This window comes from Pantherophis guttatus, chromosome 2, assembly GCF_059756535.1.
Source record: "Pantherophis guttatus breed Tessera chromosome 2, ASM5975653v1, whole genome shotgun sequence".
Lineage (NCBI taxonomy): Eukaryota > Metazoa > Chordata > Lepidosauria > Squamata > Colubridae > Pantherophis > Pantherophis guttatus.
Window position 1 is genome coordinate 257595103 of NC_142064.1, and position 26571 is coordinate 257621673.

At 42.0% G+C, this 26571-nt stretch overlaps 1 long non-coding RNA gene across 1 annotated transcript; it reads left to right on the top strand.

The window, feature by feature from the left end:
- The first annotated feature begins 3830 nt into the window (after window positions 1-3830).
- LOC117656216 (uncharacterized) lies at window positions 3831-14801 on the top strand. The gene is made up of 2 exons (XR_015731983.1): window positions 3831-4239; window positions 14414-14801. It is a non-coding gene; the product is annotated as an uncharacterized LOC117656216 (long non-coding RNA).
- The last annotated feature ends 11770 nt before the right edge of the window (window positions 14802-26571 follow it).

The following is a 26571-nucleotide window of genomic DNA, read 5'->3' on the forward strand; positions in this document are numbered from 1 at the left end:
AGGTGGCTTGCTTATAGATTGAGAAAAGAAAGGGAGAAAAGAACAATTCAACAAATACAGGACAAAAGGGGTAAAATGCAACATAATGTAGAAAAGAAAAAGGAGATAGTAATTTAATTTTTTCAAGAACTTTATGAGCAAGATAAAGTGACAGATGAAGAAATAAATGAATATCTGAGTGGGGAGGGGATGTCGGTATTAACAGAGGAAGAAAAAGAGATATTAAATAGGGATATCACTATAGAAGAGCTAAAGGAAGTGATTAAGAAGCAAAAAAATAATAAAACCCCAGGGACAGATGGATTACCAATTGAATTTTACAAAAGACTAGGAGAAACATTGAATTGGATACTATTAGAAACGTGTAATGAGGCATTGATAGAGGCAAAGCTACCAGACTCATGGAGGGAAGCATACATTTCGCTGATACTGAAGGAAGGAGCAGATATAACACAAATAAAAAATTATAGACCGATCTCTTTATTAAACACTGATTACAAAATTTTTATGAATATAATGGCAAATAGGATGAAAAAATTATTGAATTATAGAATACACTCAGATCAAAACGGGTTTTTACCAACGAGACAAATAAAAAACAATATAAGAACAGTAATTAATGTATTAGAATATTATGAGGTGCATCCAGAGAGGCAGGTAGCACTGGTGTTTCTGGATGCACAAAAAGCTTTCGATCAGGTCAATTGGCAATTTATGATTCAGCAAATAAAAAATATGAAATTCAGGGAGAGATTTGAAAAAATGATAGCCTCTATATATACGAAACAAAAAGCAAGTATACTAGTAAATGGAGACTCTACTAAATTCTTTGAAATAAATAAAGGAGTATGGCAGGGATGTCCACTTTCACCTTTACTTTTTATTTTAACATTGGAAAATTTACTCATAAGAATTAAATCAAATAAAAAAATAAAAGGACTAAATGTAAAATGAGAAGAATACAAGGTCCAAGCATTTGCAGATGATCTTGTATTCTTCTTAGAAGAGCCATTTAAAACAGGACCAATATTAATAAAAGAGATAGAAGAATTTGGAAAAGTAGCAGGTTTAAAAATTAATAAAGATAAGACTAAAATGTTAACATATTAATATGTTAATAGCAGATCAAGTGGCAACCAATTTACAATATGCAAAACATAATACTTTTTGTAATGCCAATAAACCAGGCAGGTGGTTGGCATATTTGTTAAGGAAAAAGCAGAAAGCAAGGACAATAGAGAAAATAAAATACAAGGGTAAGGAGGTTTATGAGCAAGAACTAATTAAAAAAGCTTTTTTAGAGTTTTATTCAAGGCTGTATACTGGTGATAAAATTCAAAATATAGATATAGATAGATATCTGCAGAAAGAGAATATTTGTATAATTTCAAAAGAGCAGAGGGATAGCTTAAATCAATTGATAACTTCCGAGGAAATTATGTTTGGATTCAAGCAGTTGAAAGTGGGTAAAGCTCCTGGAACAGATGGTTTGACAGCTATCTATTATAAAAGTTTACAGGAGGAAATGGTGGAACCACTGAAGGAATTATTCAATAATATACAACAGGGAGGAGAGGTACCTCCAACTTGGAAGACAGCATTTATTTCGCTGATCCCAAAAGAAGGGCAAGACTATACAGATCCTAAAAATTATAGGCCGATTTCACTTTTAAATACAGACTATAAGATTTTTGCTAAAATTTTAGCAAATAGATTAATGACAGTTATGCAGCAAATGATTCATCATGATCAAACTGGTTTTATAAATGGAAGACAAATGAAAAGTAATGTAAGGCAAATTGTTAATTTATTAGAGTATTTGGGAAGGAACAACCAGGTCCCCGCAGTGCTAGTTTTTTGGATGCTGAAAAAGCTTTTGATAGATTGAATTGGCAATTTTTATTAAAATTAATAGAAAGGATGCAATTTGGAGAACATTTTATACAATCTATTAAGGCAATATATCAAAAACAAACAGCGCAAATAATAATCAATGGTGGTTTAACAGATAATTTTAATATAGAAAAAGGAACAAGGCAACTTGTTTAGTCCAACAAATAAAAGAAGATTTAGAAAAATGGGGGAAATTAAAATGATCACTATTAGGTAGGATAGCAGCAATAAAGACGAATGTAGTGCCGAGACTCCTTTATTTATTTCAAACAATCCTGGTAAAATTGGATAATTTTTTTTTCAATAATTTGAATAAAATAACTACAAAATTTGTGTGGGAAGGGAAAAAACCAAAAATCAAATTAAGTATTTTGATTCAATCCCTTTATTAATGCAGCCTAGGATTGCATTGGCATTTTTGTCTGCTGCCACACATTGTTGGCTCATATTTAAGTGATTGTCCACTAGGACTCCAAGATCCTTCTCATGGTTACTAAAATGATATATGGTTACCTGCCTAAGCAGAGAGTCGGACTAGAAGACCTCCAAGGTCCCTTCCAACTCTTCTGTTCTATTCTATTCTATTCTATTCTATTCTATTCTATTCTATTCTATTCTATTCTATTCTATTCTATTCTATTCATCAAACATGTTTTGTCATGTTTTGGCACTCAGTGAGTAAAAGGTTCACCACCACTGTCGTATAGCAAAGGCCCTGGTCTCAGGTCCTCAAATTTTGTTTAGCCCTTCACCTTCAGCCATTGTGGCATTGTACTCATATAGCATCATCTCTTGGTTCCCTATTAGATATCTTATGTAAGAGACAGCAAATGTCACCACATCAGGAGGAGGAGGACACACAGTGGTCAGAATGCAGTATTGCAGGCTATTCTGCTGCCTTCTGGCTACCCGCAATTTGGCAGTTTTATTCTCACTGATTCAAGGTTGACTCAGCCTTCCGTCCTTCCGAGGTGGGTCAAATGAGGACCCAGATTGTTGACGGCAATAGGCTGACTCTGTAAACTGCTTTGACAGGGCTGTAAAATCACTGTGAAGCGTTATATAAGTTTGCTATCGCTATTGCTATCGTGAAGAAGTCAGTAATGGGCCATTGTTTTAGATTAATGCCCCAGGGAATTTGGACTAGTTCTTCTTTGTAACCATGAAGATCGATACTCTCTTCTATATTTTGAAAGATACAAGACATTTAACAGGGGCCTCCAATAGCAATAGCACTTAGACTTATATACCACTTCATAGTACTTTACAGCCCTGTCTAAGCAGTTTACAGAGTCAGCCTATTGCCCCCAACAATCCGGGTCCTCATTTTACTGACCTTGGAAGAATGGAAGGATGAGTCAACCTTGAGCCTGGTGAGATTCAATCTGCCAAACTGCTGGCAGTCGGTGATCAGCAGAAGTAGCCTGCAGTACTGCACTTAAACACTGCGTCATTTCGGCTCATCATCAACAACAATAGGTTGTTCAATATGTCATGATCTGCATTTAACCATCCTGGAGTATCAAACCTTCACTGAAGAAGATGGTCTCATCCATATCAGACAAAATAGGAAGGAATTATAATGGCCCACTGCCTACTTCAAGAGTGTTGAACTGTGTTTCCACATTTTAATCTTTACAATCTCAAGAATAAATTTGAAGACTAAAAAACAATCAAACTTCCCTGAATTGTTCCTTTCTCGACTCTCAAATTAGGATTATTCTCCTGAGTCAAATAAAACTCTTTTCTCCAATGGCACTTTTATGGCCAAGGCTCATTCCCAATTCCCCTTCTAATTATCAAAATCACGATTATTTATTCTCCTTTGAACAAAGTTCATGGGATTTCCACCACCACAATTAGTGGCCAATCAATGTGACAACAAATGGGATAGACAGCATGTGATAAACTGATTTGTAACAGCCTCCTGTGATGAGATCAGAGTTTGGGGTAAAGCTGGGCAAATACTCTAGCAGTCTGAAATTGCAGATAGCTCTTCCAAATCTGGGGGCAAACTGGACCTTCCTCTCTGTAGTTGTGGTCTTTTTGTGATCTCTGAGATTTAGCTCTGTGCTGAAGAAAGAACTCTAGGAAGGATCTCCTGCAGTATACTGTATGTCAAATGTTGCTGCTGCTGCATATACAGCTTTTTCTGCTTCAGTTTCTGTCTCAAATTCCCTGTGCCAGTACACTGATGAAATGTCCATTTAAGGTGATAATAGAAGAAAAGGAGTGGTTCCATTACTACAAGCCTGGAGACTACTGGATTACAGGAATAATGTCTGGACTCGTAGCTTCATTGTACCAATTTTCATTCTCCAAGCTTCCAACCCACCAACTGAAAAGGTAATTGCAGCTCGTCCAAGGATTCTGGTGATTGATTTTACTTGCTCCAATGCCTTTCATATATATATATTATATATAAAATTTTCTTTTAATATAAACATTACCTCTTTCACTGAACAGTGTGTCATCTGAGTACATATTTTTGTGTCATGACAATTAAAATTTACCACCATATTCATTATTTGTATCTATTCTTATATTACTACTAATATTTTACATACCTACTCTTATATCATTTCTCTTCTTAATTTATTTGCCTTTATAATACATTATTTTCATATTTATTCTCCAACCATTGATAGAATAATTCCCATATACTATAATAATAAGATTCTTCCTTTCCTTTGATTGCAAGTGTTAATCTATTCATTTCTGCACATTCTAATATTTTCTTAATCATAGTTTCATCTGTAGGAATCTCTTCACTTTTACAATTTTGTTCAAATACAATTCTAGCTGCAGTTATTACATGAATAATTTAGTATACATTTTCTTTACTATAAGCTTCTGGTATTATCCACCACAGGAATAATTAAAAGTTTTAAATTGATACATTGCTTCATCAACTTCTCCAACCACATACCTCCAATGTCTTTTCTCGGAATGATTTCCTTTCCCCTATTCCTACCTTGAGAAAGGCAAGTCATTTTTGCTCATTACAATTTGCTTTAGAGGAAAGGCTCCTGGGGAACCTGAAGATGTTGTAAAACCTGAGTTTGCAAAGTTTCTTTTTAAGTTCTTCCACAAGTCTCAGCCTTAACACTGGGCAACACTGGGCACTGCCAACACTGTCCTACGATAGGGCTCTGCCTGCTTTCAAAATGTTATTTTTTATTTATTTATTTATTTGTCATGAACGTATTTGGTAATAAGTATAAGCATGAATTGGATACCTAAAATTGGTTCAAATAGAAGAAACATTAGGAAAGGGATGGTAGGACTGTGGAGAGTCAGCAACTTATTTATTCATATCTATTTTATTTATTTATTAACAATAATTAATAAGTAACTCCCAATAAAGTGATTGAATGATACCTTAGAACAGAGTGAGATCTCTGGTATTTTTCTCCCCACTGTTTCTTCCCCTTCCTTACATTTACTCTTTAATTCCTACCACCCTCTCTGCTCTTTCTTTCCACCCTTTAACACTTTTGCCACTTTTGTGGCTTCCCTATTCCTTTTGGTTTAAATAAAAGGGATACTTTTTAAAAACCAAATTCAAGGAGGGGAGAGACTTTATATGGTAAGTTAATATTTAGTGGCAGAGGAATCATATTAACTGTAGTTAACTGTAGAATAGAGGACAATAACTCCAAAACCATGAATGTTCTTAGTCACGAAGTCATGTCCAGCCCATTGCGACCCCATGGACAACCTTCCTCCAGGCCTTCCTGTCTTCTACCATCCCCCAGAGTCTATTTAAGCTCGCACCAACCGCTTAAGTGACTCCATCCAGCCACCTCATTCTCTGCCGTCCCCTTCCTCTTTTGCCCTCAATCATTCCCAGCATCAGGCTCTTCTGCACTGAGTCCTTCCTTTTTATTAGGTGGCCAAAGTATTTGAGTTTCATCTTCAGGATCTGACCTTCTAAAGAGCAGTCAGGGTTGATCTCCTCTAGGACTGACCAGTTTGATCGCCTTGCAGTCCAAGGGATTCACAGAAGTCTTCTTCAGCACCATAGTTCAAAGACCTCCATTCTTTGGCGCTCAGCCTTTCTTATGGAAGCCATGAATATTTTGCAGCAAATCTCTAGGTATAAAGAAGGCTTGCTGAAGAGATATCCATCTTCAGATAAGTAATACCATTTGCTAATCTAGCACTTGAATCCAACCGTTAGTCCTCTCCAGGGTGATATAACAGGAACAAATCATATCATATGATCACCACCTATACATGTACACTTGTTAGCATCCCTTATTCGCATTCTTGAGGACTGGGAAGATACGGATCTTGTATAGTTCTTCTGTGTAATTTTGCCACCTCTTCTTAATCTCTTCTGCCTCTGTTGGGTCTCTGCCATTTTGGTCCTTTATCATGCCCATCTTTGCATGAAATGTTTTCTTCATAGCTCCAATTTTCTTGAAGAGATCTCTGGTCCTCCCGATTCTTTTGTTTTCATCTATTTCTTTGTACTGTTCATTTAAGAAGGCACTCTTATCTCTTCTAGCTATTCTCTGGAATTCTGCATTCAATTGGATGTATCTTTCTCTTTCTCCCTTGCCTTTCGCTTCCCTTCTTTCCTCAGCTATTTGCAAAGCTTCCTCTGACAGCCATTTTGCTTTCTTGGATTACTTTTTCTTTGGGATGGTTTTAGTTGCTACCTCTTGTACAATGTTGTGAACCTCCATCCATAATTCTTCAGGTACTCTGTCTATCAGATATAATTCCTTAAATTTATTTGTCACCTCTAATGTATATTCATCAAGGATATGATTTAATTCACACTGAGTGGTATGATTTTAATTACATTTTATGGACTGTTGTAAATTTATATAAGTGATATATTAGCTTTTTTAAATAGGTAAGTAAATAAAATAAATGCTTGGTTTTGCAAAAAGTTTATTCTAAGCAGATTGAAACAGTTACAATAGTAAGAAACCTTCACACTTTCATGATTAGAGTGTAAATTATGTGGGGTCAGAATTGGCTTCACTTCGGAACGTGGCGAAATGAAGCTCCTAATAAATAACTGGATTTGTTTTGAAGCTTGGCTCAAGGCTTATGATTTAAAAAGGGCATCCATTGGAACCCTGACATGAATAATGAGAAGTTGATTATCTTTTTGGCATTGCACTATATAGATATAAAGCTACAGTAAATATGACATGCTTTCATAAGAATCCAAACTGAAGATTTATTTACTTCTTTATTGGAATTTGTCAAAGAAAAATGAGAACAAGAATAAGAGAATAAATCTACAATGACAGGGATGATAGCAGTTGTGAAATTCATTTTTTTTTACTATCAGTCTGTGGCTTGGTGGGCGTATTGTGGCTTGGTAGACATGGCTTGGTGGGCATGGCAGGGGAATGATGCTGCAATATCTCCATTCCCACACCAATCCAGGGGAAGGATACTGCAAAATCCCCATTCCCACCCTACTCTGGGGTCAGTCAGAGGTGGTAATTGCCAGTTCTCTGAACTACTCAAGGTTTCCACTATCGGTTCTCCAGAACCTGTCAGAACCTGCTGAATTTTACCCCTGAACGGAAGGCACATTAGTGCACCTATGCACGCTCCCTCTACTGACCACTTAAAGCATGAAGTAAGGTCCACGGAAGTCAATTTGTGATTGAAACTGAAAATTTGTAGCTGAGACAACTGAATCAGGTAAGGCATTCGAGATTTTGACAACTCTATTACAGAAATCATATTTTTAAAGTCAAGCTTAGAACAATTTACCTGGCGTTTAAAGCAGCTGTTCACGCACATATTAAAACAGAAAAAGTCATTTACAGGTAAAACATTATTGCATATAATTTTATATTCAATACCTAGGCGTGACCACAAGTGACACAGTTCTAAATTATCCAAACCAAGAATTTCGAGCCTAGTAGCATAGGGAATTCTGTTGTGTATGAAGAGTGCACAACTTTTCTCGTGAAATACTTCTGAACCCGCTCAATTGTACTGATGTAAGATATATGGTGGGGATTCCAAACAATTGAACTCATAGCTCCGCTAGGCTGCTGGTGCAGGAATTCAGGAAAGATGCCAAGCCTCAGCCAGTAAACTCAGTTTAATGTCCTGCTACCTAGCAGCTTCTAGTCATTGCCAGTACAATAACATGAATAAAGTCAGAGCTGAGGGCGTCTGTCCCTCAGCTATGCTTTATATATCCACCCTCAGTTGATTGCTAGTTGGTGCATGTTTGTAATTTTCCTCAGCTGAAGGGCGTTTGAATCTGCCACCGGTAGGGTTGCAGGGAGATGATGTCATCAGGGCTTCATCGCTCCTGGCTGGATTGCTATCTGACACATGCCTCACCGGCACCCCACGCGAGCCCCATTATATTCCTCCACTGGTGGGTATGACACCTAGCTGCCATGTTTCACCCCCCATTGTTACCCGTGCCCATATCCCCCCTCCCATAGCGCCTTTCTTTTCCGTTGGAACATCAGGGGGTCAAGTGTTGCTTGACGCTTGACAAGCAGCTCCCCCTACCAGGTTTCTGTCTGCAAAGAGAAAAGGAGATGTTAGTGTTAGGTCGTTGGACCACCTGGTTTTGCTGGATATGCCCTGTGAAAATGTCATAATAAACATGAAGTGTTGACATCCGTGTCTCGTACCCATGATGCGTCAGTATCTGGGTACCCTTTCCACTTGATGAGATATTTTAGGGGCCCCCTATGATATTTTGAATAAAGGATCTTTTCGAGTTCATAGTGTTGCTCTGCTACAGGGCTGGGATAGGTATTGGTATCCCGGGGGTTTGCTATTGGTTTCAGTAAACTTCAATGAAACACTGGGTGTATTTTACCTAACCTAGGGGTAGGTTTAATTCTACAGTTACTGGGTTTATTACTTTCTGTATTGGAAAAGGTCCAATATACTTGAGAACAAGTTTTTTACTGGGTATTTGTAGTCGTAGATATTTAGTAGACAGGTATACCCGGTCTCCTGGTTGCAGTGGTGGGCAATCAGCCCTTTTTTTATTGGCCTGGTGTTTGTATTCAGTAGATGCTTTCTCTAGGGCTTTTTTCATGTGGGGCCAAACCCTTTGGATGTTTTCTGTCCATTCTGATGTTGATTTTGGTTCTGGTGTTTTTATATCCAACTCAGGGATGGCAGGGAAGTCTTTTCCAGTTACTATCCTAAACGAGGTGTACCCTGTACTGCAATGGAGTGAGTTATTATACGCTGCCTCGGCAAATGATAATAAGTCATAGCAATCACTTTGCTGATAGGATACATAGGACCTGAGGTAACATTCTACCATTGCATTGGCACGTTTGGCTGCTCCGTTAGTGCTGGGATGGAAAGTGGAGCTAAGTCCCTGCTCTGAGCCTATGTAGTGTAGAAACACTTTCCAGAACTTGGCAGTAAACTGTACCCCCCTGTCCAAGATGACTCATTTCAGTACTCCATGTAGATGGTATATATGTTGAATGAAGAGTTTAGCTAGCCGTTGCTAGCTAACCGATGGTAACCCTTTACATGGGATGAAGTGGGCCTGTTTCAAAAACAGGTCGAGTACAGTCCATATTACTGTATGTCCTTTGCTGTTGGGTAGCTCGACTATAAAGTCCATGGATATCTTGTTCCATGGTCTACTGGGTTCAGCAACTGTTTGCAAGAAACCAAGGGGTTTTCCCGGTTGTGGTTTGGATGTAGCACAGACTGGGCAGCCCCGGACATATTCCTCTATGTCCCTACGCATCCTGGGCCACCAAAATTGCCATCTAACCAGATGTAGCATTTTCAAAAACCCAAAATGCCCTGCTGTTTTGACGTCATGGCATTGCTCCGTTACCTTTGTCCTCAGGAGCGTTGGGATATAGAGTCTGTCTACTCTCCATGCCAACCCGTCTCGGTGTGTAACTGACGTCATGTTTGCCTGGAGCAGGCATCAGCCTCGATCTCCTTCTTTAGGACATTTATCCAGCTGAACTTTGCCTGTTTCTTGTCTATCGCTCACATTCCAATCTGTGTAGGAGGTATCATGGCCTGCATTACCCCATCCCTCTTACTGTTGTATTGGGGCATGCGTGATAGGGTGTCAGCCAGGAAATTCTGCCCTGCGGGTACGTATTTGAGAACGAACCTGAACCATTGGAAATACTGCACCCACCTGACCTGTTTGGGGGATAATTTACGGGGCATTTGGAGCGCTTCCAGATTCTTATGGTCTGTCCAGACCTCGAAAACATTCTCTGTACCTTCTAATAAGTGTCTCCACATTTGTAATGCCCATTTCACAGCGAACACCTCCTTCTCCCACACAACCCAGTTCCTGTCAGTGGGTGTTAGTTTACGTGAGGTATAAGCACAGGGTTGGAACTTATTTTGTGTGTTTTGTTGCAGCAGAACCACTCCAACAGCAACATCACTGGCATCAGCCTGTACGACAAAAGGCTTCGATAAATCCGGGTGTTTGAGGATTGGTTCTCTGTCAAATAACTCCTTCAACCATTTGAATGCCTTTTGACACACAGAGACCAATTCAAAACATGTCCTGGTTTGGGTTTGGTGCCCACCGTCATTTTTGTGCATAAGAGATCGATTAAAGGTAAAGCACCCTGAGCAAACAATGGAATAAATTGTCTGTAAAAGTTGCCAAACCCAAGGAAGCTCTGTAGTTGTTTTCTGGTCCTTGGTGCTTGCCGCTCCAACACTGCTTCCTTCTTTTTTGGATCCATCTCAATCCCTTCTCCATTAATCCTGAAGCCCAAATTGTCTATCTCTGTCCGGTGAAACTCACATTTCAAGAGTTTCATGAAGAGTCAGGCTTCCAACAATTTTGTTAACACTTGTCTAACCAATCGTGTGTGTTCTTCCATGGTGTTCGTGTAGATCAGAATGTCGTCGAGGTATACCAGAACACTGCAATACAAATGATTGTGGAGAACCTCATTGATCAGCTGCATAAAGATGGCCAGAGCACCCTGAAGTCCAAATGGCATGACCTGGAACTGATAGTTTCCCAGGGGACAATTGAACATGGTTTTCCATTCATCCCCTGGTTGGATGCACACTCTATAATACGCTTCACGAAGGTCAACTTTAGTGAAGATCCTACCAGTCACTAAGGTGGTTAACAAGTCCGTCATAAGCGGGAGGGGATATAACGGTTCTACACATATAACGTTGAAAACTCTGTAATCAACACAGAGGCATAAGCCTCCATCCTTTTTCTCCCAGAATAACACTGTAGTAGCCAGATGTGATCTACTAGGCTTAATAAAACCCCGGGCCAGGTTTTTATCAATGTACTTCCGCAATTCCGCCAGTTCTCTGGGAGCCATTGAATACATCTGGGGTTTTGGTAAGTAGGCTCCGGGTATTAATTCGATGGCACAGTCCATCTCACGATAGGGTGGTAGGGATTCACATTCACCTTCACTAAAGACTTGCACTAGATCACCATACATACTTAGGAAACCCCTCTCCGATAGGGGTAGTGAAACGTTTTTTCTCTCACCTCTATTGTGCATGTTTATAAGGGGCTCTGGTCCTTTTTCTAACCGTAGTTTACAGAAACCAGCCTCCCACCATATCATGAGTTTCCACTTATCTAGCCAAGCAAGTCCCAGGATAACTAGTTCGATCATGTGGTATATCACCACAAACCGGTGGTGTTCCCCAATTTTCAAATGAATGGGTTCGGTTACATGGGTGGCCAGATGGCCCCCAAGGGTTGACCCATCCATCTGTTCGAAAGTGATAGGTTTCTGCAAATTGACTATGCGTACTCCCAAAGCTTCTACAATTGAGCAACGGATTAGGCATCGGGTACATCCGGAATCTATGAGCGCCCCAAGGTCTCCCTCCTTCCCCATTCCTAGGTGTCTGATAGTAACCAGGATAATGAACTGGTGTATCGGTTTGCTTACCGTGGGGTCCTGTACCTCCTCCTGTGTTTCACTCATCCCGGAATCTGCAGGAACAGACGCTGTCCCAGGAGGACTTCTAACACCAGCAGGCGGGGTCGTATCAGTCATTGAAGTTTGGGCTGCAATCCTGGATCTTTCTGGAGTTTGTTGTGATCGATCTTTGCCTTTGGTCCCCAGAGCTGAAACCAGGGGCATTGATATGCGTGGAGGTGGCAAAGGACACTCTGCTGCCCTGTGTCCCTCCTGGTTGCACCGATAACAATGAAAGGGCTGTTTTGCTTGTTCAGTTATCTTAGAACCCATCGGTAGAAAGGGTTTCACCACATCCCGTTCCCCTACCAGGTGTACTCCCCCTCGTCAAGCATGGATGAGTCCAGATGGCCCCATCCTTGGTTTAAATTCCTGCAAGCCAATGTCCAATTCCACCACTGCCTGGTACCAGTCAGGTAAACGGGATGCGAGGCCTCTATAAATACAAGGCCTGCCTGAGCTCCCTATCCAGACCCATGTGAAATTGGTGTATTAGGAGCCATTCAGGCTAGGTTCTCAGCCTCCCGGCCAGCTTCCTGTACTCCTTTACATACTCTTTAGCTATCCAGTCCCATTGCTTCAGAGCAACTAACTCCCCCTCAGCCGCCTGGGTACGAGCTTCATCTTCGAAGCGGCTGCACAGCGCTTCCAGAAATAAACTAAGTTTTGTTAATTCATGGCATGATCGCTGTGGAGGTCAGCCACCCAATTGGCTGCCTCCCCCATGAGTACCGCTGTAATGGTCACAACCATTGCCCATTGGGAAGCATATAAATGACCATAGAGGTCCATATGGCTGATCACTTGGCTAAGGAACAGGGTCACCTTTTCCGATGCTCCATCAAAGGTAACTTGCACTGGTGGTGGGCTCATTGTGGGGGTCCCCATTGTGCCTGTGTGGGCCACATTGTGCTCGGGGCCCATACAGTTACAGGATCCCCAATGGGTCCATCATGGTCCCCTCTGGTCTGGCCCGCCTGCCGTCTGTTCCCTTGACCTTTCTCCCTGTCCCTCAATGGTCTAGGCTGTGACTGGCTGGAACCCCGAATCACATCCCCCAACAATGAAGCAGAAGCCACTGGGACATGATAATCATTGTCCACCTGAGACCGGCCCTGCCTTTGCTCTGGTCTGAATTTGGGACTTGACAAATGGAGCCTGCTCTCAGACCCTCCCCCTGCTGCAGCCCCACCTTGCCAGGTGGTTGAAGGTTCCAGTCCTGTTGCCCATGGTTGCCATGACGGTGCATCTCGGAAACTCCCCTCTCTGAATCATTCTCTTAAAATGTCCATTGTGGTCACTGGTGGAGTACCTCCACTCCCCCTCCTCATCTTCAGTCCACTGCCATTCTCTCCAGCCTTGGAACTGAGCCTCTAAGGGAGGGGGTGTAGGGGCTCTCAAACCTAGTTTCCCCAGCAGTGCGGAGCTATGCCACCAATGCCCAGATGCAGCATAAGAACCCCCTGCTCCTTGTGTACTCTGGTCTTCCAGCGCCTCCTCCGGATGAGCGTCCCATTGTTTTGGCCGGACCACAGGTGCCTCTATGCTCTTCTCATCCCCCTCCACTCCATTCGGTTCTATGGATGGAACCCCAACCGTCGTTCCCTCCACCATCCTTCGCTAAATGTCACTCACCAAGTGGGACTATGCAAAGGGAAGAGCTCTGACTTCCTCTTGGCTCCACAAGGCTGCCAGTGCAGGAATTCAGGAAAGACGCCAAGCCACGGCCAGTAAACTCAGTTTAATGTCTGGCTACACAGTGGCTTCCAGTCATTATCGGTACAATACATGAATAAAGTCAGAGCTGAGGGAGTCTGCCCCTCAGCTATGCTTTATAGGTCCGTGCTCAGTTGATTGCTAGTCGGCGTGTGTTCATAATTTTTCTCAGCTGAAGGGCATTCGAATCTGCGGCTGGTAGGGTTGCAGGAAGATGATGTCATCAGGAATTCATCGCTCCTGGCTGGATTGCTATCCGACACACGCCGTGCCAGGACCCCACACGAGCCCCACTATATTTCTCCACCAGTGGGTATGACACCAAGCTGCCGTGTTTCACTCCCCCCCCACATTGTCACCTGTGCCCATATCCCCCCTCCTGTAGTGCCTTTCTTTTCCATTGGAACGTCAGGGTGTCGAGTGTTGCCTGATGCTCGACATGAACAATAATCTAAGATTGGTCTGGCATAAGTTTTATAAGCTGTAATGAGCAATAAAATGTTTTACAGAAAAAAAGCTTTGCAAAATTAAGTTTACAACTCTTAATGCTTTTTTAGCAATGCTGTTACAGTGAGCTTTGGCGCATAAATCATCAGAGATAAGTACACCTAGGTCCTTAACAAGGTGAGAGTCATCTGCTAGATCAATGCCACCTAGCTTATACTTGATATTCCGATTATGTTTACCAAATATGTGAGACAGAACATTTATGAATTTGCCAAATAGATGACCATTCAGACACATAGTCAAGATCACTTTGCAAAACAACAGAATTATATGTAGAATTGAATAATTTTACGTCAACTGCTTTTAAGTTGATCACATAAATCGCTGATGTAGAGCAAAAAAAGATGATGAAATTTCTTACGTTGCAGTGAGAACACCTTCTACCACATTCTGCCCTTCTTATTGGCTGTTCATGAGGTCAACCAGAATTCAAGGCTCTTACCCAACATCACCCTGGGCTACAACATCTATGAGAACTTTTTCAGTGCAAGAATGACATATGAGGCCATGCTGGATGTGCTGTCTACAGGACAGGAGAACATCCCAAACTACAGATGTGGAAGACAAAAGAACCTGCTGGCGATTCTTGAAGAGATGGATTCTGAACTCTTCGATCATATTTCCAATGTCTTGAGCATCTATAAATTTCCACAGGTATAAAGTCAAATGAAATTAATTCTGTGTTGTAAAATGTTCAGATTTGCCTAGAAGGCAGCAGTTGTATATATTTCTCCAAATAAATTGAAAGTCAGAGAGTATATATTAGAACATCTGAAAGAATGTTTAATTCACAAAGTATGTGTGTATGTCTCTATATACAAATAGTGATGGGCTGGTGCTGGTTCGGCCTGGTTCTAGCGAACCAATAGTTCCGGCAATCAGTTGTCCCTGCCAACCTGCTCCCACCCTATCCTGTCCTACATTTCTCAGGTCAGCTGATTTGCATGGCATGGTGGATTTCAGAGCCTCAGCTGTTTTACCTACTGGGGCTGCCCTAGAAGGTAAGCTATAGAGCTTGAAATTGATGTATTTTGAACGGTGCACATGTGCACAAAGCACACGCTCACAGAAACACACCAACACATATGTGGTTGGACTAGAAGACTTTCCAGCTCTATTCTGATTGACTAACTGACTGAGTGGATGGGTGACCCACAGAATTCTGATGTGGAATGAAGGAAGTGCTCTATGAGGACCACCAATGAACATCACCCATGGATAATTCAGAGCTCCCTGGTTTCAAAGGCAGCATACAAGACAACAGGACAGAACATCAAGGGAACCAGCAAAATTCATGCAGTTATCGTTTGAAATGTCTCTCAACAGTGTGGAAACACCCTTAGATTTACCATCTGACTTTTATCATTAAAACTGGTACAAACTACCAATACTTTCTCTTTCATCTTAGATCAACTATAGTGTCATCAACCAGATGGCTGAGAAAAACCATCGTTTTCCTTTTTCATATCGGATGACCCCAAACCAAGAACCTCCTGACTCAGCAATCGTCCAGCTGCTCCTGCAGTTCCAATGGACGTGGATCGGCCTCCTTTCTCAGGATAATGAAAAAGGAGAAAAATTCAAAAGACGCTTGGAAGTTCTCACTCTAAAAAATGGGATTTGCATTGTCCTCTCAGGAACCGTCCCAGAAGCAAATGTGCATAAAAGTGCTGGAGAAACTCTCATGCAAGAAAAAATGAAAATCTTCTTTTCTCTTATCAAGAGTCAAATAAAAATTATAGTATGCCAACTGGATTTTCAGGCCTTGGGAATGTTAGCAGTAATAATACAAAGGATTGATACATCCATTGTGGGAAGGGTGTGGATTGCAACAACTTTGACAGCTTCAAGTGTAGATAGTTTTTACTACTGGGTTGATCTCCAAAATAAATATGCTTTGTTTTCCTTCCTCATCCAGACAAAGAGAAGGACTCAGTATGATAACATTAAATCTTATGCATCTATGGTAATATTGTATGGAAAGGAAGTGTTCCAATGTTCTTATACAAGTCCTGTGTTATCTAAGAAAGTTTGGAAAAAATGCAGAGAAAAAGAGAATTGGGAATTCCCACCCCATGATGTGATTGCAAGAATCCTGTCTCAGGATTCCTCCAGTATTTCCCAAATAATTCAAATTGTGGCCTGGGTCCTCAGTGCTGTTTTGTCCTCCCAACGGAGTAAGAGTAGAATGCAAGTTGGAGACCATCAATCACCCCAGATTTTACAGCCATGGCAGGTAAGTCTTCTCCCTTGACGTTCCACGGATTCTCCCCTTCCAATTCCTCAATATTAAATTAGTTGTAGAAAGGGGTGAGATATTCCAAAGAGCAGTTGCCCAGTTTGTGGTATTTGAGAGTGAGTGTCAATCCTGAAACTGACCTGACTGAGGCCATTTTAATGTTTCGGTGTTGCCACACTGGAGCTGAGGGATATGGAGGGGGGAAATAGAAATAGCTGAGGTTTTGTCGCCAAAACAAAATACTTTCTCCTGGGAACCAAGGACATTCCCAACAATGGCCAGGAGGAGGATGAGTGAACTCACCAAGCAACCAGATGACACCTTGATTGGACCATGTGACTGATTGTTTGGAAAGGGAAGGAAAACTTTTAGTTTTTATTAGATGAAAACTGTGGCAACATTTAGAGTCAGTTTTCACCAGCCTATGCCTCTATGATATGTCCAATAAAACTGATATTTGAGGAACCTGCTTGCCTCAGAATCCTATTTGCTATGGGCATATTACTTGGAACTCTGACGGTAAATTAGAGAGAATTAATAGAGAAAAATCTTCCAAAGTTGAACAACCTGTGCTAGTTTGGGATGCTTTTTTGTCAGAAATAGCTCTATGGTGACAACCTAATTTTCGAAACTAAACAAACATCAGAATATTCCAACAACCCTCAACCCTTTATTGTGATCACAAAGTGATCTCCAAGCTAAGGAGTTCAGCTGGATTGTTTGTTCTGCATTAAGATTGAACTTTGCTGGCTAAAAGTTTCTAACATAGCAACAAGATATTAATCAAAGCCTCTTCTGGGGGCACAGATCTCCTGAACTAATGGATATGCTTCAATAGCTATTCTTTGATAGAGATAACATAAATATGCAACTTTTGTTACATTCCTAGCGCAAAGTTAAACTTCGCTAACTTCATCTTGATCAGGACTGATGGCAAAATTTATTTATTGATTGATTTATTCGATTTATATGCCGCCCTTCTCCGGAGACTCAGGGTGGCTTACAATGTGTTAAGCAATAGCCGTCATACTTTTGTATATACCTGCTTAGTAGGGCTTTTGGCCCCCCCCAAGCGGTGTTCTTTTTTATACAAAGTCAGCTTATTGCCCCCACAAACCGGGTCCTCATTTTACCTACCTCGAAAGGATGGAAGGCTGAGTCAACCTTGAGCCTGGTGTGATTTGAATTCACAGTAATTGCAGGCAGCTGGCAGCTAAGTGCTACTTAACAGCACTTTAGTCCGCCGCACCACCAAGGCTCCAAAATTGTATTCTCCACCTTCTCCCATTTTCCCATAACTGCAAATGGTCTTGCCTCAGATGGGGCTGTGATGGTGAAGCAGCAAAACATAAAACATAAAACATAGAATAATAAGAGTTTGAAAGGACCTCAGAGGTTTTTCTAGTCCAAACCCAATAATCGAGGAGGAGACCCTATGCCATTTCAGACAAATGGTTGCCCAGGTTTCTATTTGAAAACCTCCAATGATGGAGCATTCATAACCTCTGAAGGCAAGCTATTCCATTGATTGATTGCTGACTATTAGGAAATTTCTCTTTAGTTCTAGGTTGCTTCTCTCTTTCGTTAGTTTCCAACCATTGTTTCTTGTAAAGAGGAATATTAGGACAGGAATGGTAGGACCACTGGTGCACTTATGCATGCCCTTTACAGACCTCTTAGGAATGGGGTCAACAGTAGACCGTTTAAGTTTAAAGTTTTGGGTGTTTGGGGAAGGAACTACAGAGTCAGGTAGTACATTCCTGGCATTGACCACTCTGTTACTGAAGTCATATTTTCTGCAATCAACTTTGGAACAGTTTACCTTGAGTTTGTGTCTCTTATTTGCAGAGGTTGACCTCAAGGCCTCTCATTTGTGGAATGCCTCAGGGGTCGGTCCTCTCGCCCCTTTTGTTCAACATTTATGTGAAGCCGCTGGGTGAGATCATCCGTGGCTTTGGGGTGAAGTACCACCAGTACGCTGATGACACCCAGCTGTACATCTCCACCCCAGGCCACCCCAACGATGCCCTTAAAGTGATGTCTCAGTGCCTGGAGGCTGTGCGGATCTGGATGGGGAGGAACAGGCTCAAGCTCAACCCTTCCAAGACTGAGTGGCTGTGGTTCCTGGCATCCCGATATAGTCAGCTGACTCCATCGCTGACTATTGGGGGCGAGTCTTTGGCCCCCTCAGAGAGGGCGCGCAATCTGGGAGTCCTCCTGGATATGCAGCTGTCCTTGGAGGAACATCTGATGGCTGTATCCAGGGGGATCTTTTGTCAGGTTCACCTGATTCGCCAGTTGCGACCCTTTCTTGATCGGGATTCCATGTGCACAGTCACTCATGCCCTCGTCATCTCTCGCCTGGACTACTGCAATGCTCTCTACATGGGGCTCCCCTTGAAGAGCACCCGGAGGCTCCAACTGGTCCAGAATGCGGCCGCACGGGAAATTACGGGAGCTGCATGGCACTCCCACATAAAACCACTCCTGCGCGAGCTGCACTGGCTCCCAGTGGTCTTCTGGGTGCGCTTCAAGGTGTTGGTTATCACCTTCAAAGCGCTCCATGGCATAGGACCTAGTTATCTTCGAGACCGCCTGCTGCTACCAACAACCTCCCATCGACCCGTGCGCTCCCACAGAGAGGGCCTCCTCAGGGTGTCTTCAGCCAAACAATGTAGGCTGGTGACCCCCAGGGGGAGGGCCTTCTCTGTGGGGGCACCTACCCTATGGAACCAGCTGCCCCCTGAGATAAGGAGAATCCAAGACCTCGGCGCCTTCCGCTGTGCCCTTAAAACTTTCTTTTTTCATCAAGCCGGGCTGGCTTAACATATTTTTAAATTTTTAATTTTTAATTGGTTTGTCATTTTAAACTGGGGCCAAATTAATATATATTCTTTTAATTGTTTTTAATGTTTGTATTGTATGTTTTTATCTGGCAGTACACCGCCCTGAGTCCCTTGGGAGAAGGTGCGGTATATAAATTTGAAATAAAATAAAATAAATAAATAAATAAATTTGTAGTTGGTTCAGTTCTCGCCAATGGAATCTTCGGGATTTCGTCATGAGGTGTGGTTGGAGTCTCTTGACCCAGCCCATCCGGAAGTCTATGCTGGAGTCTTGGTTCTTCAGATGGGTGTTCCTGCTGTACAATTGGGTTTGAGTTATTGTTAGACATTTGTTTATTTTGTAGGCTACCATGTCTGGGAATCGGCCTTTGGTTGGGTTGAACTGTCTATGGTGGTTGTAGCAGTGAGTTCTCAAGACAGCCTCAGAATTAGTACAAGTGCTGTCACCAGAATCTACTGTCCTCCAGCTCGACTTTGTACGAGCAAGGGCCAGATATTTCTACTACAGTGGCTGGAATCCAGAGGGCACCTCCGGCATAGTTCTGGGCGTATACTCTGGCCCCAGGGGTGAAATGTAAAATTTGTTACTACCAGTTCTGTGGGCATGGCTTAATGGTGGTGGGGGTAATGTGACTGGTGGGCCTGGCCAACTTTTTTTTTTAACTTTTCAAAGCATTTTTTTCTAATGCTTTAAAAAGCCTTTCTGCCGATGAGGCAACTCAGCTGGGATCATCAGAGAGGCCTTTTACAAAATGCCTCTCTGACGATCAGGCAACTCAGTGGGGATCATCAGAGAGGACTTTTAGAAATGCTTCTCTGACGATCAGGCAACTCAGTTGGGATCATCAGAGAGGACTTTTAGAAATGCTTCTCTGACACTCAGGCAACTCAGCTGGGATCATAAGAGACTTTTCAAAGCATTTTTTTTACCACCTCTTCGGCCAAGAGGTTGCAGAAAAAAATGCTTTGAAAAGCCTCTGATGATCCCAGCTGTGCCACACGATCATCAGAGGCTTTTTTTAACTTTTAAAAGCATTTTTTTCGTCTACAAAAGCATTTGTAGAAAAAATGCTTTTAAAATAAATAAAAAAAAGAGAGCCTCTGATGATCGTGTGGCTCAGCTGGGCATGGGGGGGGGGGCAGGTATTTTTGCTACTGGTTCTCCGAACCATCCACCGCCATTGCTATCAGATCGGGCAATCCGGTCCAAACCAGGAGCATTTCATCCCTGTCGGGCCCCCATATTAAATGACCAGATTTTTCCTGTTGAGTTGGGAGGTGTTTCTGCAATATAATTTGGGTACAAGTGGTCTAATTGTGAATGGATTCTCCTTCCCATGAAGAGTTCTAAAGGGCTCCTGTTAGTTGTTGCACTTGGGGTGATACGTTGTACTGGGAGAAACTTATTGATCTATGCTTGTCAATCCCTTGGGCCAATTCTGGACAGAGCCTCTTTAGCAGATCTTACCATCCATTCAGTCTGCCCATTACTGGTTGGATGAAAGGGGGCAACAAGGGCATGCCTGATGCCATGCTCTGCCAGGAATAGTTCAAATTGATTGGCCGTAAATTGAGGCCTGTTGTGTGAGACCAATACATCAGGGAGCCCGTGCATGACGAACAGTCTCTGGAGCACACGGATTACTGCTTCGGCCATGGTGGTAGACATTAAAAATATCTCCAGCCACTTTGAAAATGCATCAACCACAATTAAGAACGTTTGGTCTTTTACTGGTCCTGCAAAGTCAATATGCACCCGGGACCATGCACATTAGGGGTTTCCCATTGCTTAGCCGGGGCAGAGGGGGATGCCGGTCTGGATTCCTGACACAGTGTGCAGGTAGTAACCAGTTCCATTATTTCACGGTCCATATTGTTCCACCAGATGTAGCTCTGGGCCACGGCTTTCATCCTGACTATCCCAGGATGTCCCACATGTAAGACTTCCAGCACTGCACATCTTAATCTTGGGAGTATGACAACCCGCTCCCCATGACAGGGATGTGGTTCCCTTGGTAGTCTTTTAGCTGTATTCTCTGGGGACATAGGTCTCTGTTTTTGAGGCCAGGTACAGCCTTCTGGATTGTCTCCTAGGACATGATTGTCAATGAGCCCATATCGATCTCCATATCCCATTGTGAGTCTTCTATCTGCATGGCAGCATGTATTTTCTTTGCCTTTGATGCACTTGTTTGTCTGATATTGGTTTGATATGCATCCTTTTCTTCTGTTGGCTGGTCCTCTCTGTGCCTGTACTTCCAGGAAGACAGCTTTGTGCAAGGATTTTGTTGCTCTGGCCTCATCGAGTGCTATCTGTAGAGTGAGGTTAATCTTAGCTAACAGCTGCCTTTGTAAGCTAATATTCCTCACTCTGCTGATGAGCTACTCTAGCAACACCTCCTCCAACTCTCTAAACTCACAATAGGCTGCGGCCTTACTCAGTGCTGCCAAATAATGGTTGACAGGCCTTCCTCCTGCACTGTGCTATGGAATTAGTGCCGACGAACGAACTTGGATGGCACTGGAGCATAGTGTGCTTGTGGTGCATTCTGGACATTGGCCCAGGGCTCTGTCTGCACAGCGTCTGGTGCAACGAGTGCCCTAGCCATGTTGAACATCTCGTTTCCACAATAGCTGAGAAATAATGCTCTTTTCCGATTGTCTGATAGTCCCAGGAGGTCGTTTGCTTCCATAAAACACTCGAACCTGGCCATGTATGAGTCCCAATTGTCCATTGCTGGGTTGAATGGAGTTGGCGGGGCATAAGCAGTCATTGTGATGGCTGATGCAGTTCGGTCGCTGCGGTAGTAGCCTGTGGATGCCTGCCGGTAGTTCCCTCTTCCATTGGAACTACGATCTAATTCATCTCTTTTTGTTCTCTGCTCTTCCAATACAACTTTCGTTGCCAGTGTTGGATCGGGTGATCAGAGAGACAGGACTCAGTGCTAACAGTCACAACAGTTCTTTATTAGTAGATCGGTGCAACCCAGAGTCAGCTCATCTGACTGCTTACCCTTTTATAGGGGGCTGTCAGATAGGTTGGCCAATGGGGTTTGAGTATTTTCCCACCGGATTGGAGGACCTGAGTGAAGCCTATGCTCACTCCAATTCAATATGCAACACTTTGTTTGGCTGTGGTTTTTTTAAAAAAAAAATGGGCCAAAAAAGCCTCAAAAATGGGCTGAAAAAAGCTCTAAAAATGGGCCAAAAAAGGACTGAAAAAGGCCGAATAAAGCCCAAAAAACAGGGCATGAAGAGGCTAAAAAAAGGCTGGTGGGTGGGCAGGTCTTCAACAGTATTTGGTCTATAAGACGCACAGACATTTTCAACCCCTTTTGGGAGACAAAAAAACTGCTTCTTATAGCCCGAAAAACACAGTATTTGAAAAAGAGCTGTAAATTCCTGGAGAATGACTGAAAGAAGCTTCCCATGAAATGTTGAATCAATCTGCTTCAGACTGCAGTGGTGATCTGAAGAGGTTGAATTATTCAGAGTACCTCCAATCCAGAATAATAGCAAGGGAAAAAAAAACGAATAAAGGTTCAAACTGTAACGTTTTTTCTATGTTCCTTCAGCTTCATAGGTTCCTGAGAAACTTCCAACATCACAATATTTCCAGAGATGGGATTTCTTTTGATGAAAATGGAGTTCCTGTTGGTGACTTTGATATCATGCAGTGGACATCAGTTTTGAACAAATCAGATGCAGGGGTGAAAATTGGGACTGTAGAAAGACAAGCCCCCTCGGAAGTCAAGATTTCTGTCAATCAAAGTGCCATCCAATGGCCAACTTTATTTAACAAAGTAGTTGAGGCTGCTTGGATTTTGCTATTTATCTCCATCTGCTCAGAAATAATTCTTATTGAGGCCAATTGAGATAACTCCCATATAAGACAACTTAATTTATTACATATCACTTTACTTTAGAGCAGGGGTGAAATGTAAAATTTGTTACTACCAGTTTTGTGGGCATAGCTTGGTGGGGGGGGGTAATGTGACTGGGTGGGCGTGGCCAACTTTTTTTTTTTAATTTTAACTTTTCAAACCATTTTTTCTGCAAATGCAAAAAAATGCTTTGAAAAGCCTCTGCAGATCAGGAACACAGCTAGGATCATCAGAGCCTTTTCAAAGCATTTTTTTTACCACCTCTTCCACTGAAGAGGTTGCAGAAAAAAATGCTTTGAAGAGCCTCTGAGATCCCAGCTAAGCCGCGCGATCATCAGAGGCTTTTTTTTTACTTTTAAAAGTAAAAAGTACTTTTTCGGCGGAAGAAATTGTAGAAAAAATGCTTTTAAAAATAAAAAAAAAGCCTCTGATGATTGTGCGGCTCAGCTGGGCATGTGGGGGAGGGCAGCGCAGGGATTTTTGCTAGTGGTTCTCCGAACCACCCGCCGCCATTGCTACCGGATCGAGTGATCTGGTCCGAACCAGAAGCATTTCACCCCTGCTTTAGAGGTTTTACAATAATCTATCACACGTTGGAACCTGCTGCATTGTATTGCAGGATTTGCAATTTACATTAGTAAACTGGGATATGTTGCCATAATTTATAGTACATCAAATGATCTTGTTTTCAGTAAGAGAAAATCCAAAATGTCTATGGAGATTCTCAGTCATCCAGGTTGTGTCAAAGGTGCTTTTTCAAAAGGCACCTGGACTTTGTTTTCCCTTGAAGATGTTTCACTTCTCATCCAAGAAGCTTCTTCAGTTCTGACTGAATGGTGGAAGATGGAAAGATTTGGAACCGCTGAAAAGACTGTCTTGTAAACAGGATATAGATTCAGCAATTGCAGGAAGGTTTCATACACATTTGCACTATTCATGTGACCCTGAGGGCACAGATAAATTCCAAGTGGCCTCAACAACTTTCAGAAAGACTGCTAACGACCAGATGACAGCAAGGAATATAAATCCTTCCATACTTCACCATTCAGTCAGAACTGAAGAAGCTTCTGGAATGAGAAGTGGAAGATTGATCAGTTGTCTTTTGAAAAAGCACCTTTGGGAGAAAAATCCAGAATAAGAAGGGTTTAGCCCACTGAATTGCATAAGAGAAAGATATCACTAAGAATGTGGCAAGGAAATGTGGGTAGCTAAAAAAGTCATTTACATTTGATGATACAAGGATCAGTTATAGGAGAGAAAGATAGGGACTCTAGAGAAAGCTAGATGTTGGAGGTTTCCTAAGAAAGCAAACATGGAGAAATATATACATACATACATACATACATACATACATACATACATACATACATATATATATATATATATATATATATATATATATATATATATTGTACTTTTCAAAGTATAAGACACACGTCCCCCCCAACCACTGCGTTTTCTCTGTGCATTCCTTTTTTGTGAAAAACAGGCCCGTTTCTTGCAAAAACAGGATGCACAGCAGTTTGGGAGGCCTGCAAAGTGCTCCTAGTGTGCTGTGGAGGGCAAAAACTTTTTTTCTTGTTTTCCTCTTCCAAATCTTGGTGCGTCTTATAGTCCGAAAAATACGGTAAGTTATAGCATTCCCATACATGCCCTAAGGAGAAACACATTTGGCAATGGAACTACTTTTCTTTGGAAAAAAAGAATGAGGCAATGAGTCTGTTTTGGGATCTACAATGGAGACTGATAGAGAAAGAGAATGACCTTTCATTTTCCCCTTGCAAGTAGAGTAATTAAATTTCATGCTACTACTTTTGGACTGATTTTGCTCAATGTGCTCCTGAGCTTCTGGAAACCACTTGATTTCAGTAAATCCTTCTAATTCATATATCACCCTGACTAACCATCCTGTTTATGTTTAGATGGTGCCTTATTCAAGATGTACAGAAAGTTGCTCCCCAGGTTATACCAAGCTTGTGAGAGACGGACTCCCAGTTTGCTGCTATGACTGTTCTCTGTGTATGGAAGGAACATTCTCTGGGCAAGAAGGTACAGTAGGTGGCTCCAAAAATAACCAAAGAAAAAAAATCAAGATACAATGAATATTCTATCTTGGTTTTTTTGGGGGGAGTGTTTGATAAAGAAGTAAGAAAAATATTACATTTCTTGAAGGCATCCACAAACTTCAAAGATTGGGCACTATCACCAAATTTGAATGATGATGTGAGCATTAAAATAAGTAATGAAAGGTTGCTGATTTCTACTGAGTTGTTACTTTCTTGCATGGTTTAGGAAAGAAGTTTTGAGAACTGATAATCAAATTCATCTTCAACCTTTAAAAAGACTATTTGATTCTTTTAACTAATGTAGTGTTGTATGGATATCCCTGGGGAGAAATATTATATTATTCCTTGAAAATGAAGTAACTAATTTCTGATGTGGTTTTCATGCTCCTACAGCTGCACAAACAGATTCATGCTGACCATTTTTTTCTCAGATGCAGCCCATTGTGAAAAGTGTCCAGATGACCAGTATTCCAATAAGAAGCGAGATCACTGTGTCCCCAAAAAGATAAGCTTCTTATCCTACCAAGAATTGTTGGGACTCATCCTGGCTTTCTTTGCCATCGCTTTGTCCCTAACCACCGCCTTTATTCTGGGAATCTTCATGAAATACCGAGACACTCCCTTAGTCAAAGCCAACAACTGTGAACTCACCTACATCCTCCTGGTTTCACTCCTGCTTTCTTTCTTGACCTCCCTTCTATTCATCGGTCGCCCCGTGAAAATGACCTGTCTCCTTCGACAAACCATTTTCAGTGTTGTTTTCTCAGTTGCTGTGTCTTCCTTGCTGGCCAAGACTGTCATGGTGGTGGTGGCCTTTCTGGCCACAAAGCCAGGCAGCAGCATGAGGAAATGGCTGGGGAAGAGTCTGGCCAACTCTATTGTTTTATCCTGCTCTGGTATTCAAGTAGGCCTCTGTATGATGTGGCTGGGAGTCTTTCCCCCATTCCCAGATTCTGACTTTCATTCCCAACCAGAACACATCCTGCTGCAGTGCAATGAAGGCTCTGTCACCATGTTCTACTCTGCTCTTGGCTACATGGGTTTTTTGGCTGCCATCTGTTTCTTGGTGGCATTTCTGGCTCGAAATCTGCCAGGGGCCTTTAATGAAGCCAAACTGATCACCTTCAGCATGTTGGTTTTTTGTAGTGTTTGGATCTCCTTTGTTCCCACATATCTGAGCACCAAGGGGAAATACATGGTAGCCGTGCAGATCTTCTCCATCCTGGCCTCTGGCCTGGGTTTACTGGGCTGCATCTTTATCCCCAAATGCTACATTATTATCCTGAGACCTGACATGAACACCAAAGAACATCTGATGATAAAAAATAATTAAGTTTCTTTGTGTTGGTGTTTATTAAACTGTTACCAGAGATGTTCTGATATGGTTTTGGATTAAATTAAAGACTATTGCTAATGGTGATGTGTGTTTTTGTCATTATGGAGGTTGGTGAGCTGGTGTTATATGTTACTTTCTGGGGTGATGTTCTGACT